At 46.4% G+C, this 17,762-nt stretch overlaps 1 long non-coding RNA gene across 5 annotated transcripts in view; it reads left to right on the top strand.

Moving 5' to 3' along the window:
• LOC137533274 (uncharacterized) overlaps nt 1-17,762 on the top strand; it is a 292,620-nt gene that overhangs the window by 20,676 nt on the left and 254,182 nt on the right. For all 5 annotated transcript variants that reach the window (XR_011024169.1, XR_011024172.1, XR_011024168.1 and 2 more), the window contains exon 3: nt 15,125-15,348. This is a non-coding gene — a long non-coding RNA (uncharacterized lncRNA). The remainder of the gene's footprint in view (nt 1-15,124; nt 15,349-17,762) is intronic.

Here is a 17,762-nt window from a genome sequence, read left to right as displayed (position 1 = left end):
GCCAGCTACTAAAAGACAACTGTAATGAGAGGGATATGGAGGCTGCCATATTTATTTCCTTTGAAAGAAAACCTGTCATGAGAAAAAGTTCCCCTGGGGGGTACTCACGTCGGGTGGGGGAAGGCTCTGGATCCTGTCGAGGCTTCCCTCGTCCTCCTGTGTCCCGCGGTGGTGGCGAAAAAGCTCCCAGAACGGCGGGGATGTGAATATTTACCTTCCCTGGCTCCAGCGCAGATGCAGTATCGGTTCTCTACTTGGAGATAGGCGGAAATAGCCAATCACGGGCCGCTCTACTGCGCAGGCGCAAGTCGCCTGCGTAGTAGAGCGGACCTGACGGAGATCGACTATTTCCGCCTATCTTCGTGCTGAGAGCCGCAACAGCGCCCCCTCTGGAGCCAAGGAAGGTAAATAAATGTAGCTTGTCAGCCTGAATTGCCGGGGACTTCGGGGGAGCCAGCGCTGGATTGCCTGCAGCTACATGGGAGGGGTAAGCCTCATTGGGATCCTGAGGCTTCCCCCACAGAGGTGAGTACCCCCCCGGGGGAACCCCAGGGGAACTTTTTTTGGGTACAGAGTCTCTTTAACCACTTGATGACCGCAGTGTTAAACCCCCCTAAAGACCAGGTACTTTTTTTTTCTGTACTGGGCTGTGCAGGCTTTTCAGCCTCCTGCACAGCCCAGCTAAGGAGTATGGCGATCGGACTCACCTCCTATTTTTGTCCCTAAGGGGACGTGCTGCCGGAGGGGTCCGATCGCCGTGGTCACTTTTATTATTTTTTTTCTTCAGCCTCTTAGAGGCTCTCATTGCCGCTGTCTCTCTCCCTCCCCTTCCCTCCTCCCCTCCGTGCACTGGAATTGGAACAGGACGGTGATCCGTCCTGCTCTCCGCCTCTCATAGGCATCAGCCTATGAGAGGACGGCGATCCCCGGCCAATCAGAGGCCGGGGATCCCCGATTTTGTACAGTGCTGCTGGAGACCCCAGCGCTGCACGCATGTAAACAAAGGGGATTTCTTTCCCCTTTCTTTTACAAGCAGCCTGCTAGCGGCTAGCAGGCTGCTTGTAAAAGAAAGGGGAAAGAAATCCCCTTTGTTTACATGCGTGCAGCGCTGGGGTCTCCAGCAGCACTGTACAAAATCGGGGATCCCCGGCCTCTGATTGGCCGGGGATCGCCGTCCTCGGCGGCTATAAGGCTAATCACGGAATATAATATATCGGCGGCTATAAGGCTAATCACGGAACTCCGTTCCGTGAAGTGGCGGGGAACGATCATGCATGCGCGCGCCCGTTCCCTGGGAAACTGCAGCCCCAGGACTTGATGCCAATTGGCGTTAGGCGGTCCTGGGGCTGCCGCCACAGTCACGCCCATTGGCGTAAGGCGGTCGTAAAGTAGTTAAGCAATACCAGTGTCCTGGCAATTCTGCTGATCCTCTGTCTCTAATACTTTTAGCCATATAGACCCTGAACAAGCATGCAGCAGATCAGATGTTTCTGACATTATTGTCAGATCTGACAAGATTAGCTGCATGCTTGTTTCTGGGGTGATTCAGACACCACTGCAGCCAGGGGCGTTGATAGGATCATAAGACATTCAGGGCACTTTTGGGCACGCCAACCAGAAAATGAGTGTGGCCATGCACTGAAATGTGGGTGTGGTCATGGGTTGAGCAAAATTTACATGAACTTAACAGCGGTCTAAGTAGGCCTGCCCACCAAAATGTTGGATGAAGCCCCCCCCTCCATTGATACAAAAAAAATGCAGCATATCACATAAATAGGCAGTGTCACTTAAACATAGCTAGGCTGGGGGGACATCCCAGAATAGATCTGGGGCACATGCCACTGATCTTTGGGGCTAGCAACACCTCTGACTGCAGCCAAACAGACCAGCAGGACTGCCAGGCAACTGATATTGTTTAAAAGGAAATAAATATGGCAGGTTCCATATCCCTCTCATTACAGTTGTCCGTCAAAGATGGTCAAGAAGATGCTAATAATTTCAGCCGCATGCAAATGAAATGCAAATTGTATGCAGCTTGGCATTGAGCCAATCGAAATTGCCAGGAAGTGCATCTGAATGGCTCAACTTCATACAGTTTGCTTTGAATTTGCATGCTAGCCACCCATGTCTGTCTTCATAGGCTCAACCCAAACTCAGAGACTTAAAGAGGAGCTTTAAGCAAGGATTGAACTTCATCCCAATCAGTAGCTGATACCCCCTTTGCTACTATAAATCTTTACCTTTTCTCAAATAGATCATCAGGGAGATCTGTATGGCTGATATTGTGGTGAAACCCCTCCCACAGTGTGATGATGTCAGGACCATGGCAAACAAACAAACTGCTCAACCTCAGCCACTCCATTCCTCCTCAGTCAGGACAGCAGTGCCACTGCCTTCCTTCTGCTGTGCAAATCAAATGAAACACTGCTGCTCTAATGCCTCCCCTCTTCTCACTCACTGTCAGATTCCTCACACAGCACAACTAGCTGTTTTCCCTAATAAGGATCTTTTCACTTCGCTCTCCTCTCAGTTCTCCTCCTACTCTGACTGCTGATAGTGTAAACACTGTACAAACATGCTGCTCCTTTAATCTCTGCGCATGATGCAAATGTTTCACCTTGCTTAATAGAGAACCATCCCTGAACTTGGCAGAACTAAAGATGTCCCCACCAATGATAAATGTCAGAATGTAAATCAGGGTGAACGAAGATTTTAAAATGGGCAAACGCTAACTAAATAATCTACAAATTTATATAGTAAAAAATAAGCAATTTTATTCATTATATCATTTTCTCTACAGTTCCTCTTTAAAGCCACTCTCTGGGATATTAAAAATGGATTAAGAAAAACCAAATCTCTCTAATACCATCTCTTTTGCCCACAAGAAGAGGCAATCTATTCAGAAGATAATCATTTTTGATGTGTGTTGAACTTAATACATTCAGCCGCAGTACGCTCTGCCTCTTGATTTGATTGGCTATCCAGACCGGATTCAGAATAGCTCTTACCCAATCATTGTCTGAGTTAATAGGCATATCAGAACACAATCGTATTTCCTGTGTGCTCTGCATTTTGCAGTGGAAAAGGCACTGCACATCATAACCAAATACGGATTAGGTTGCCCATTAACGGTCTAAATTTTAGCAAATGATCATCCTTCTCAGCTTTCTTCTTTTCCTTGCAACCCGCCCTCCTATTCCTCCTCTTCTTCCTCCTTTCCCTCAGCTCCCACCTGCCTTATCCTCCTCTTCTTCCGCCTTTCCCTCAGCTCCCACCTGCCTTATCCTTCTCTTCTTCCTCCTTATCCTCCTCCTTTTTCCTCCTTTCCCTCACCTCCCGCCCTCCTTATCCTCCTCTTTTTCATACTTTCCTTCACATCCCGCCCTCCTTGTCCTCCTCCTCTTTTTTCTCCTTTCTCTCACCTCTCACTCTCCCTATTCTCCTCCTCCTCCTTCTTTCTCTCACCTCCCGCCCTCCTTTTCCTCATCTTCCTACTTTCTCTCACCTCCCGCCCTCCTTTTCCTCATCTTCCTACTTTCCCTCACCTCACGCCCTCCTTTTCCACATCTTCTTCCTTCTTTCCCTCAGCTCCTGCCCTCCTCATCCGCCTCTTCTTCCTTCTTTCTCTAACCTCCCACCCTCCTTATCTTTCTCTTCTTCCTTCTATCCCTCACCTCCCACCTTCCTTATCCATCTCTTCTTCCTCCTTTCCCTCAGCTCCAGCCCTCCTTATCCTCATTTTCTTCCTTCTTTCCCTCAGCTCCCGCCCACCTTATCATCCTCTTCTTCCTCCTTTCCCTCAGATCCCGCCCCCTTATCCTGCTCTTCTTCCTTCTTTCCCTCCCCTCCCAACCATACTTCTCCTTCTCTTCTTCCTCCTTTCCCTCAGCTCCAGCCCTCCTTATCCTCCTTTTCTTCCTTCTTTCCCTCAGCTCCCGCCCGCCTTATCATCCTCTTCTTCCTCCTTTTCCTCAGATCCTGCCCCCTTATCCTCCTCTTCTTCCTTCTTTCCCTCCCCTCCCAACCATACTTATCCTTCTCTTCTTCCTCCTTTCCCTCAGCTCCAGCCCTCCCTATGCTCCTTTTCTTCCTTCTTTCCCTCCCCTCCCAACCATACTTATCCTTCTCTTCTTCCTTCTTTCCCTCACCTCCCACCCTTCTTATCCTCCTCTTCTTCCTTATTTCCCTCAGCTCCCGCCCTCCTTATACTACTCTTCTTCCTCCTTTTCCTCAGCTTTCGTCCTCCTGATCCTCCTCTTCTTCCTTCTTTCCCTCACCTCCCACCCTCCTTATCCTCCTCTTCTTCCTCCTCTCCCTCAGCTCCCGTCCTCCTCACCTGCCTCTTCTTCCTTCTTTCCCTCAGCTCCCACCATCCTTATCCTCCTCTTCTTCCTCCTTTCCCTCACCTCCCACCCTCCTTATCCTTCTCTTCTTCCTCCTTTCCCTTACCTTCCACCCTCCTTATCCTTGTTTTCTTCCTCCTTTCCCTCACCTCCCACCCTCCTTATCCTCCTCCTTTTCCTCAGTTCCCGTCCTCCTCACCTGCCTCTTCTTCTTCCTTCTTTCCCTCACCTCCCACCCTCCTTATCCTCCTCCTTTTCCTCAGTTCCCGTCCTCCTCACCGGCCTCTTCTTCTTCCACCTTTCCCTCACCTCCCTCATCTTCCTCATGTTATTTTTCCTCCTTTCCTTTGCTTCCTGTCTTTCCCATTGTCCTCTTATTTTTCTATTTTACACTTTTCATTATTATTTTATATTTTCCTAATCCTTTCTCTTCAGGGACGGATCTAGCCCAAGTTGCGCCTGGGGCAAGGTCAGGTTTTGGCGCCTAAAGGTCAGGTTTTTTTTTTGAAAAAACGTTTTATTGCAATTTTTCAAATATTACAAACATGCAGTGTGTACATAATATACATAACATTGTATATTACAAATATCTCCCATCCCTCCCCCCCCCCCTCCCCCACACAGTCTTCCCAACTCCCCCCCTGAGTCCTCCCATCCCTATCTTCCCGTCTACTTATCTAGAGGAAAGAATCCATCACCTCTCCTATTAGTATAAGACATAGTCCATTGGTCAAATATCAATGTCAGAAGCTTCCAGCCATTTCCTCCACACCTTATAGAATTTTTTAACAGAGCCACGGTTCTGGTATACATTTTTATAAATTGGTAAGTCAGAGTTAATAGCAGACCTAAATTCCGTAATAGAGGGTGCTTCTGGCTTTTTCCACGCTAGGGCAATTGCCCTCCTAGCATAGAATAATAGGAGTTTTACCAAGAGCTGTTTGTTTTCCCCGAGGGTGATGTCCCCAAAATGATTAAGTAGCATAGCAGTAGCTGTAAATGGAACCTGTGGACCAGTAATTTCTGCGATTGTATCATGTACCTGTGACCAAAACAGTTTAATCCCCCCACACTCCCAGAAGATATGGAAAAATCCCGCCCCTTCCGTTCCGCACCTCCAGCACGCATCATCAACATCAAGTCCCATCCGAGATAGCCTCCGAGGGGTGTAATAAACCCTATAGAGGTATTTTAGTGCACTCAACTTATGTTTGGCTGCAATCTGAATTTTAAGAAAATCCGCTACTATTCCTTCCCAGTCTTTAAATGACAGGTCTGGGAAATCTATGTTCCATGCTGCAAGAGCTTTGGCAGGAACTTGGGATGGATGTGAAATAAATATATCATATAATTGGGATACTATTCCAGTGAGTCCTGAGTGCATCAGCAGATTTTCCATGTCACTAGAATGTAAATCTAAAGGCCTATGACGGAACTGTGTCTCAAACGCGTGCCGCAGCTGCAGATACCTGAAGAACATAGAGTTGGGGAGAGAGAATTGAGTTTTCAGTAGATTAAATGACAGGAGCCCTTGCTCGCCCGCAATATCCCTTAGTTTAAGGATCCCTTTGGTTGCCCATATAGAGGGGTCAGGGACTGTAGCAAATTCCTTTAGTCTCACATTGTTCCATAAGGGAGTGTGTGGGGACCATTGATCATCGTTTAGGAGAGCATGTTGAGCTAATTCCCAAACTTTGGCCGTGGTCTTCATTGGGGTTGTCAGGGAGGGAATGGCCTTATGTCCTCGATATGGGAGGGCAGACAGTGCCATGTATGATCCAATGTGGGTAGCTTCTAGTACTGTCGCTGGATTGTATGTAGATTGTTGAAACCACCAATAAACTGTATGAATCACTGTTGCCCAATAATACAACTTAAAGTTCGGCAGGGCCAGTCCCCCCCGTGTAACAGGTAGCTGGAGGCTAGACAGAGCAATTCGTGGTGCCGATGAGGCCCAAAGAAAGGAAGTAATTAACTTATTAATAGCAGAGAAGAAGCAGTTTGGTATGAGAACAGGTGTGTTACGGAACACATAAAGAAAACGTGGTAATATGCACATTTTAATCAAGTTGGCTCTACCTATCAGCGACAGAGGCAGTGTGCTCCAGGTACGAAATTTAGTTTTGACCTGATGTTGTAACGGCAGTACATTGAGACCATAGTACGAAGTCACCTGTGAGGTTATTTCGATTCCAAGATAGGTGAGTTGTGTGACTACCTGTAATGGTGAGGCTATGGTTGCATTTTCAGGCAGAGGGTCTAGGGGTAAAAGCAAGGATTTAGTCCAATTAATCTGTAGGCCTGAGAAATGTCCAAAAGTGGAGATAAGTTCAAGTGCTGAAGACAAGGTGTCATAGGGGTCTGCTAAATAAAGTAATAAATCGTCAGCGTAGAGTGACACCTTCTCCTCTATAGTAGATAGACGCAAGCCCACTATGCTACGATTGGACCGAAGGGACGCTGCCAGGGCCTCCACTGCCAGTGCAAAGAGAGCAGGTGAAAGTGGGCACCCCTGGCGCGTACCTCGGTGTAGGTTAAAGAATGAAGAAATTCTACCCCCCGTCCTCACTCGTGCCCGCGGATTGTAATACAGGGCTTGAACGTATTTAATGAAGTTTTCCCCAAATCTGAATTTAGCTAGCACCTCCCACAGGTATGCCCACTCTACGGTGTCGAAGGCTTTTTCGGCGTCTAATGACGCAATCACTCTAGTTCCTGCATTGTCATGTGTAATGGATAAGTTAGTCATAAGCCTTCTCAGGTTGATGTCACAGCCTTTTTCAGGAATGAATCCAGATTGGTCGCTGTGTACAATTTTAGTAATAACAGTGTTCAATCGTATGGCAAGGACTTTTGCTAGTATTTTCCCATCGACATTAAGTAAGGAAATCGGTCTGTATGAGGAACATAGAGTCAGGTCTCGGCCTTTTTTGGGTATTACTGTGATAAGCGCCTCAGTCATGGATGGAGGGACCTGTCCTATTTCTAAAATATTCTTGAATAAGCGGCCTAGCTTAGGAGCCAATGTCTTTTTGTATGTAGCATATAATTCTGAGGGAAGACCGTCAAGACCAGGAGATTTCCGTTTTTTGTGTAGCTATTGCTGCCTCTATTTCAGGTTGAGTAATTGGAGCATCTAAGAACTGCCTGTCCTCATCCGAGAGACATGGGAGCTGTATATCCTGCATATAAGAGAATATTTCTTCAGTAGTTTTCTGAATTTTAGAGCTATATAGGTTAGAGTAGTAATCCCTAAATGCATCATTAATATCTCCCGGATGTGTCAGGCATTCCCCGGATGGAGTAATAATAGTAGCTATCTGTACTGACAGCTTCTCCTGGCTTACTAGGTATGCGAGTAGTTTACCCGTTTTGTCCCCGTGTTCAAAAATCCTCACTTGTTTGGAGAATAGTCCCTGATTTGTGTGATCGACCTGTTTACTAGAGAGCGCTATAAGTGCCATTTGCCATTGTTGATAAGATTCCTCCGACTTGGTCTCAATGTACTGCCGTTCTGCCTGTTCAGCTTTCTTCTCTAAATTTTCCAGAGTTATCTTATTCTGCTTCTTCTCTGCTGTAATGCTAGAGATATATGCACCTCTGGTGACAGCCTTATAGGCATCCCAAACTATAAGGGGTGACACCGGATCATGCGGTATGGTCCAGTATTCTTTCATTTTGTCCATCACCATATATTTTACCCTTGGTTCCTCCAACCAGTGAGGAGCAAGTCTCCAAACATACTCTGTGTGGGAAACACCAAAGTCCATAACAAGATTAATAGGACAGTGGTCCGAGATTCCCCTAGGAAGCAATTGGATATCTTGTATCAATGCTAGTGAAGCATGTGATGCGTATATCAGATCAATCCGTGACAGGGTATGGAAGGAGGTAGAATGGCAGGTGAAGCCAGGTTCAGAGGTGTGCTTCCATCTCCATACGTCCGTCAGGGACTGCGTCTGAGCCCAGTCTGAGAGGGATTGTGATTCTGACAGCCTGGGTTTTAGTCTGTCCAGAGTGGCGGATGCTACCATGTTAAAATCCCCCAAAAATAGTCTGTGTTCGGTCGGATACTTAATAGTGGATTGTGCTATTCGGTATAAAAGGTCGGAGGATGCTGGAGGTGGATTATACAATCCTACCAAGACCAGAGACAGGTTGTGTATTTTTGCATATATGATTACATATCGTCCTAAATGGTCAAGGGTTAAGTCCAGCAATTGAAATGGTAGGTTTTTCCTAATGAGGATGCTTACTCCCCTAGAGTAAGTGGAGTATATGGAATTATAGTAAGCCCCTATCCACGGTTTCTTGAGAGCGAGAACTTTGCCTCCCTGGAGGTGAGTTTCGACCAGAACCACTATGTGAGGGCTGAACTTACGTAAAAAATTAAATACCAGCGCACGCTTGAAAGGCGTACCAAGTCCACGTACATTCCATAGGATGCAACGGACTGTTTCACGTTGGGGCGGCATTGGTGAAGGTTACATGTATCAAAGGAGGCATTTGTGTAGGTATATGAGAGATGACCGACCCATGTGGAGAGAGTGGAGACCGTGTGTTAACCCCCCCAGATTTAACCCCACCCTTCAAGAAAAAACCCCTTCCCATCCCTAACATCCCACCCTGCTTCTACCTAAACTAGAAGAAGCTTGTATCCCAATCCCGAATAACTACCTAAGATAAGTCCCTATACTTACAACTTCGAGCACAGGGTATCCAAGGTATGACAGACAAACAACAACAAAAAAACAGGGGGAACGGAAAGGCCTGAGAGACGTTCGAGCGGTGGGCTGGCTGCTCGGCTGCTCTCATGGCTAGATATGTTGAACACTTAAAGGTAACCCAACGTCGTTACTAAATAAGGTCTGTGACCTCAGCTTCACAGTATACTTGCAGGTTGTCAGTGGGATAATACATAATTGACTATAGGAGGGTTATAGTAGTTGGCTACTCCCACTAAGACAGTGTGTCTTAATCTATATTTCCCCAGTACCATTAATCAATAGTAATGAAAAGTGTAAGTGGTTAAAGATAGAGGTAGGAGAGAGGTATAGGGAGTCCAGTGACGGGGGCCTAGGAGGTTTTCACAGGCCCAGGGCATAGCCGGTATGGATAGGATTATAGATAAAGAGGATCAAATGTAGGAGGAGGGGTAAAGGTGTGAAAGGAGGTGGGGGTAAGCTCAGGTACTACACAATTATCAGCCTATAATTTTAGTCATTAACATAGCACATAAGCTCCTTCCCCTCATCCAATATTATCATACCTTTTTATGAGACCAGAAAAATAAGTGAATGGAGAAGCTGTTATTCACATCAGAGCTCAAAGTTGAGCATAGGACGAGAAGACAGCCCCATCTAGTGGATAGTTTATATATAAGCAGAAAAATCCTCATGAGAAAATTAACCCCAAAACGTTCAGACTTGCAATAATCTCTACATTACAGTATTCAATGATGTATAAAACATTGCCTGTTAGGGAGGAAAAGATTATTTGTATAGCAAACTTTTTACCAGAAGCCGCAGAGGCTAACAAAAAGACTAGCATAATATACAGGTTGCGAGCAGATTCCCCTGCAAGAAGAGGAATGGATGTATGAAACAGCTTTGCCTCTCCTGAGATTACCCCTCTACACGAGGTCTAGTAGCTGACACTTAGATTACACATTATATGAGCTCACAGGCTTTGGAAAAGGCGGAATAATGATTGTATCCCATTTCCGTATTGCATAGGTAGACAACAGTAAGAGGTATAGTAGCCAAAAGTTTTCCGTGAAGGAGGGTAGATCATTTATTGCGAAATATCTGAGTCTCCAGTGCTGCAAGGAAAAGTTCTGTCGTAGCAGTTCATACAAAACGGTATTTAAACGAGGAGAAAAGGGAAAAAAAAAATAAAAAAATTTGTGTGTAGACCGTGACCTGTGTGCCGGTCCCATATTGAAGGCCGTAAATCCGCTCAGTCGATATGGGGGGAGTATCATCAGATATATAGCGTGTCAGCAAAAGTTGTAGGAGTGGGGCAGAATCTAAAGAGAGGCTTTATCGTACCTGTGTGTGATGATTAAAGATGAAGGAAAAATACAAAGCAGGACCTGTGGTATCATTCCGGTGCAGGAGGTAGCGATTCAATCCACTTCATGGCGGCTTCAGGTGTATTAAAGAAGCTGAATGATTCTCCGTCTTGAACTCGTAGGCGAGCTGGGAACATCAAAGAATATTGGATGTTCTTCTCCCGCAGCTTTTCTTTGACATGCATGAAAGATTTCCTAGCCTTTTGTGTTTCTGCTGTGAAATCTGGGAAGAGCATGATTTTCGTATTTTCCACGTGTAGTTCTCCCGCTGCCCTGGCCGCGCCCAAGATGGCGTCGCGGTCTCTGAAATTGAGTACCTTAAAGATTAGAGGCCTAGGGTAAGCGCCCGGGAGGCCTTGCTTCGCCGGCATGCGATGGGCCCTTTCGATTAGGAAGAACCTTGAAAAGGTTGCAGGTGGCAGGAGTCGTTTTAGGAGTCCTTCTACATATGCTGGAACATCTGCCCCTTCCACTCCCTCAGGGAGGCCCAGGATACGAATGTTGGACCGTCTATTCCGATCTTCAGCGTCTACTGACCTCGCTGTCAATGCCTTAAGTTGCCTCTGCATAACAGGTATCTCTATCTTATGTTGTTGGATGGTATCCTCGGTAGTGGAGACCCTGCTTTCCAGCTCTTTGACTCTCCCTTTAGTTTTGGAAAGTTCGTCGGTGAGGAAGCCGAAACGAGCATCTATGGAGTCAATCTTGACTGTCAGGGAGGTTTGGCATTGTTTTATGGCGTCCATGAGGTCAGCGACGCTAGGTTGGGGTGGTTCATCGTCGGCCTGCACGCCATCTTGAGGATTGTGTTTATCTCCTTTACCTTTAGCAGCCGGTTTAGAAAGGGCGGGAGTCGCCGGTAATTGTTCTCCAGCTTGAGAAGCATCTTTTTTGTTATCTTTGTCTTTTCCTTTCCCCATGTCTGTAAGCGGGTATGGAGTATAGCGGTCTTGATGCCTCTGCGACCTAGTAGGGCCTGGAGCCTGCAGCGCCTCTGAGATCGGGCGCTCGGTGCCGTCGGAAGCACCCGGTATGGGATCAGCCCAGTCCTCCAGTGTAGAGCCAAGAGGTTCCCCTAGACACCAGAGATGTTTGTGTCGGGGTCAGGGTCTAAATTGCAGCCTTTTTCAGGAGTTTATGAGCAGCCGAGCAGCAGAGCTCTGAAAAACGTGTCCGCTCAGAGCGCCATCCAAGCCACGCCCCCTAAAGGTCAGGTTTTGGCGCCTAAACTGCCATTCCCCATCCAAATTTTGCCGCCTTTTTCAGAATTCAACAAACTGCGCCTGGGGCAAAAAACCCGCCTTGTGCCCCCCCCCTAGATCCATCCCTGTTTCTCTTTCATCTTATATTTTTGTCATTTTAAAGCTACATTAAGAAGCCTCAGAAAACTCCAAAATATTTGATCCTGAGGCACAAAATGGTTACCAAGGTTACCTTGGGGTTGTTTTCTCTGTAACCCTGTATACCTTTTCATAGATTTGGCAATACAGTAGGAGTTACCTAATTTATATTTGCATAATTGCTACTTTTACTGCCCTGTTTTATTGAAAGTGAAAGCCAGTTTGGGCAAAAGCTTCATTGCAGTTTTGGCTATAGTGGTAAGCCGTTACAACCTCTTTTGAATTTTTATCGCTGACTTGTGTCCCCTTCTGTGGGTATATGCAGAAAGTGTCTGGAGTGGTACACCTTACCCGAGAGTTGGGTGCTGGACCTGGGTGCTAAGCCACATCACCCAAACATCAACAGTAACAAACGAAGTTAGGGTCCACACACCGTCTTCAGAATGCAGATTCTCACTTTATTGTATAAGTCAGCACATGCTTTGACAATTGGTTAGGGGCCACGGAGGGTCCCCTTCTTCAGAAAAGTGCAAACATACATTCTGTGGGCATGATCTTCCTCTTCAGGCATGAGGTGCTAAACATTTTTTTTTTCTGTAGAGTGGAGAAGCGTTAGAATCCTCAGATAGTTTTTATTGCTGTTGTCAGGGACATAACAATAGACCCTGCAAGGGATGCAGCCACAGGGGGGGCCAGATGCCGCAGGGGGCCCTGTGGAGGAGAAGTTTGTTCTCCCTGTCCTGAGAGGCTGACAACTTAAGGTGCGTACACACGGACTACCGCCGGCAACGACGGGTCGTTCCAGCGACAGTCGTACGTGTGTACAGTCTGTCAGGCAGACTGATAAGGCTGTTTCTGAACGAACCGCTAAACAGCCTTATCAGTCCGCCGACAGCGCGTACACACGTGCTACTGTCTAGTGAACGTCCGCCCAGCGGGAGGGTCCGGCGGACCTGTCATTGCCGTCGGTAGTGCGTGTGTACACACCTTTAGGACATGAAGAGAAAAAGCTTTCTGCTCTCTGCACAATTGTTCTAATGACTGCATCTGCTCAGCCACTGATAAGGGATCATACAAAGTTTTACAAACAAAGTTTTGTAGACAATCCCTATTCAGTGTGCAGCAAGCTCTTGTGTACACCGCCCAGCCCCCAACCTCTCTACTCCTCCCCAAGTGCTCTGTACAGTAGTGATGCTGGAGAAGTCTGCAGAGTCAGTTCTGCTCCATCAGATATGGACAGAGTGAGTTTAATATGAAGCTGAGGGAGGGAGCACACTCGTCTGTCGGTTTTCTGTGTGTGTTTTTCTGTATGCGTTTTAAGCACACCAGGGGCTTGATTCACTTTACTGTGATAACTAAAATATCACACCTTATCAAATATATCACACCTTATCAAAGTTAACACGCCTTAAAGGGAACCAGAGACGAAGCACCCTCATGTATTTTCCCATATATATGAGTGAGAACATTAGAGAAAACACCTACCTTGCTCTCTGTTTCATTCTGCACTGCACAGCTTGCTTCTAATCAGCCCTGATAAAATCCCTGACTGAGCATTCAGTCTGACTTTGCTCAGGAATATTTATAGCTCAGTCTGTGTTCTCTCATGTCTTTTCAAGTCCAAGCCTGCCCCCTGATGGCTCTGCTCAGAAATCATTATAGCTGAGTCATTATAGCAAAGCCAGACTGAATGCTCAGTCGGGGATTTTATCAGGTCTGATAAGAAACAAGCTGTGCCGTGCAGAATGAAACAGAGAGCAGGGTAGGTGTTTTCTCTAAGGTTCCCACTGATATATATGGTAAAATACATGAGGGTGCTTTTTCTCTGGTTCACTTTAAGTAGCATAGCGAGCACTAGGAACCCGCAGGGGCTCAGGGCAGGACGAGTGCCATTGCCATTGCCAATTAGCAGTCGTAAGTTCGTAGCGGTCACTATGCTACTCTGCTAAGGCGTGTTAACTTTGATAAGGTGTGATATCTTTGATAAGGTGTGATATTTGAGTTATCACGGTTTAGTGAATCAAGCCCCATGTATGTCTGTATGTGTGAAAACATACACATCTTATCACAGAAACTAATGTAATTGATAGAGAAAATGCGTGGAGTGCTTCACTGCTGTCAGTTTTTATCTACATGGGGAAAACACATTCAAGTGTGCACTAGCCAATAGAATAACATTGGTTCTCAGTGTATCTGTGCAGAAAGCGAGGGGGGGAGGGTCCCCATCCAAAGTTTCGCAGGGGGGCCCCAGTGATTTCTAGTTACGCCTCTGGCTGTTGTATCACTTTATTGATCTCCTGGATATCAAGTTGCTGCCAGAAAGAGAGAGGGCGGGGCTGTACTGACAGCTGTTCGGCCATATTGCTCTGACTGCAGGCACACTTTAACCCATACACGTCAAACTCTGGCCTGTGGGCCAAATCTGGTCCGCAGTGGCATCAAATTTGGCCCGCAGGTTGTTTTCCTACTGTAATAACTTTATTTTACGGATTGTGCATATAATCAAGATTGTATCATGTATGGGCACAGCAACCGATATTAAACGTTTACTATGCTCTCAGAAGATTTGCCTCCAGAAGTTTCTAGCGGATGAGACCTGTATGGCTACTGTGGCATAGTAATATGGGATTAGTGGTTGATTGTCACAAGGGGAACCTGAACTGAAAATTAAAAGTCAAAATAAACATACACACCTCATACTTACCTCCTGTGTAGTCTACTCAATCTCTTTCTCCTCTCCTGCGTCCTGTATGTCTACGGTGATCAATGGAATTCTCCCTCCTCTATTTTGAAAATGGCCATTACCCCATAATAGCTTGCTGGTCAGCACACTGTTAAACTGTAATATCGCCCACTTGAGACATAGGGAAACATGGACATTACCTTGCACATCAGTTGTCGTTTCAGCTATAACTGACAGCAGAGCTAGGGCAATGTCCTCCAGCACCCAAGGGTGAGACACCAAAGTACGCCCCTCCATCCTTCCCACCCCAGCCGTCACACACTGATTGCTAGTAAACTAAGCCCCCCCCCCCCCCCCAACACCTTCCTGGAGCCTCTCTCACCTCTGCCTCAGCCCTGCCCTGACTGACAGCAACTGATATATAACGGACAGCAATTGATATATTTCATTTCTGACATAATGTTGAAGGGATCATTGTTAGAAGAAAATGGTGAGCTTCTGAGAGGAACGAACGATGAGGTAAGTATGTAACATTCATTTGCAGGTACATCATATGTTTATTTTAAATTCAGTTCAGGTTCACTTTAAGTATCCCTTGGGACAGACATCAGGCATAGCACATGTTCAGAACATAGGGGCTAGAACAACTCCAGATCGGTAATTGTCATTTTCTTCTCATCCTCAGTGTCCTGTATGGATTTGGGCGGATTGCCATGCCAGGCGATCAGAGTGACCTGCAAGAGATAAAAGTCGTTGTAATTTCCCATCATCCTCCTCTAACGTTTATTCCGCTATACTTCCCCGCATGGCATTAATGGACGGAGTTTGTTCCTGACTTACCGACACAGAACATCGTTTGCATTAATGTATCGGGGACAGGCGGTGTTTCATCACCGAGGAAATAACCAGGTAAGCCTCTTATATTCACCGCATCCTGCGCTGTGCTCTGGAGAGAGGGGAATGAATATGTATTAGAGGGAAAGGCCATGAAAAGATGACATATATACCAGACCAGTAAGCTCTCTGCAGCACTTTATCCCGACAGCTGTAAGAAGCTAATTTAACGATATTCTACAGCTAGAGAAAACCACAGGCTGTAATGGCTAAAAAGCGGCAAGTATGTGTTACAGACGCGGAATGAAGGCGACGGATCCGAGGTACTGAATTCAGCGCCGAATACACCAATTATAGCGATGAGGCTCTATGATACAGAAATCTATAAAACATGTATCATCGCTGTACAGATCATTTGGTAACTGAATGACATTAAATATCTTTAAAGTCTGGTCTGAAACGGCTACAGATTTTATTTGGGAAACTTCCTGAAAACCATGGCAACGGAATATGGCCCGGTGTGCAAAAGATACCCAGAATCCTCCTCTCTCTCTCTCTCTCTGTCTCTGCTATAAATGTTCCCTCTGCAACTTCTACAGCTTTGCTGGAGTTACTGCAGTTATACTTTCATGCCACAAGGTGGAGGGATGCTCACAACTGTGCAGATTAATCACTTCCATCTCAGTAGCAGCTGAGCCATGCGAGGCAGCTTTCAAGAGGACACGCTGTGAGGTGTATGCAGAGGGTGAGAGGAGACACCTAATCAATGAGATGCAGATTGTCTGCTACGTAATTCAGTATCAACTCAGAACGATTTGTGTCTTACTGTGAGATGCTGAACCCATTCGGCACCGTGCTATGTAGCGCTGCCTATCTCCGTCAACAAGGGTTTGTCAACGTACATTGGAGGGTCCCAGCCAGTGGCATAGCAATAGGGGTTGCAGAGGTAGCCACCGCATTGGGGCCCTTGGGTTAGAGGGGCCCCAAGGGGCCATCCCTCAAGCACAATATTAGCTCTCTATTGGCCCTGTGCTGGTAATAATCACTTCTATAGATGCTTTAAATAGTAGTAATCATTAACAAAGTGTTTTCCATCCCCCTCTTGCACCTCTGACACTGTGGAAATCCTTGGCAGGTTTTGGTGCGCTGTATCAATTGTGATGTATAGAGTGCTTGGGGGGGGGCCCCATGTAAGACTTGCACTTGATATGAGGCACGATTTTTAAGCCTTCAGCCCTGTTGTCAGAGCTGGCACTTCTATTAATTTGGATGAGGGGCCCTGGGGGTTGGATTTGCTGAGGACGGGGAGCCCAGGTTACCTTTTCCCCATCAGGTGTTGAAACTGCCTGCCTGTTGTGATCCACTAAGCTGCAGCTATCTGACAAACTTAGAACATGCACAGATATTTCACATTAAATACATGCGTACCGTGGTGCCTGTATGTCACATTGTCCTCCCCTCAACTTCTATAGCCATTCATCTTTCAATCAAGACTGCCAAAATTCCCAGAGCCCCGTCCAAAAGAGAATGAGCTGCAGGTGCGGAGCGGGAGCCATGTGCTGAATGATGAGAGTGACAAGCGGGACGCCTGTTATCAGCACGACGCGCATTCATCCTGGTTACTGCATGATTTCTAAAGAGCAATTAAATGTGAATTGCGCTGCAGCAATTATCAAGAGGAGCGATCTTCACAAACTTAGATTTCAGTGGTACAGTGCTGATGTGACACAGATTAGGATTCTTGCACTGTGTGATCTGAGGAACAGGCAACACCCAGGAAACGCATTGTCTTCCGTACATAACATTTGGTTAGCTTGACTGTTGCGGGCCTTATCGGGAGATAAGTTGTTTCTGATGTGTAAACTATTTTTAGGTATGTTTTTCTAGAACCATGACACACACTGGGGCTCCCAGAACAATTGGGTGTATGCACTAAACAGCGTTAAGTAGGATTACATGTGTAAAGTCTTAACCCTCCTGGCGGTAAACCCGAGCTGAGCTCGGGCTATGCCGCACAGAAGGATTTCTCAGGCCCTGCTGGGCCGATTTGCATAATTTTTTTTGGTACACGCAGCTAGCACTTTGCTAGCTGCGTGTACTGTCCGATCACTGCCGCTCCGCGCCGATTCGCCGCTACTGGGTTTATTTAGTCTAGAGAAAAGACGCCTTAGAGGGGATCTAATTAACATGTATAAATACATCAGAGGGCAATATAATAGCTTGGCGGATGAGCTTTTTGTCCCTAGGCCTTCTCAAAGGACTAGAGGACATGATCTGCGCATGGAGGAAAAACGTTTTGGCCATTTATTTAGGAAAGGGTTCTTTACAGTAAGAGTGATTAAGATGTGGAATGCATTGCCACAGGAAGTCGTTATGGCAAACTCTATACCTGCATTTAAAGGGGGCTTAGATGCTTTCCTTGCGTTGAAAGACATCCATGGCTACAATTACTAGGTAATGCCTAATGATGTTGATCCAGGGATTTTATC

This window comes from Hyperolius riggenbachi, chromosome 9, assembly GCF_040937935.1.
Source record: "Hyperolius riggenbachi isolate aHypRig1 chromosome 9, aHypRig1.pri, whole genome shotgun sequence".
NCBI classification, from domain to species: Eukaryota; Metazoa; Chordata; class Amphibia; order Anura; family Hyperoliidae; genus Hyperolius; species Hyperolius riggenbachi.
The sequence above is the reverse complement of the archived record's forward strand: the minus strand, read 5'-3'. Positions and strand labels throughout refer to the sequence as shown.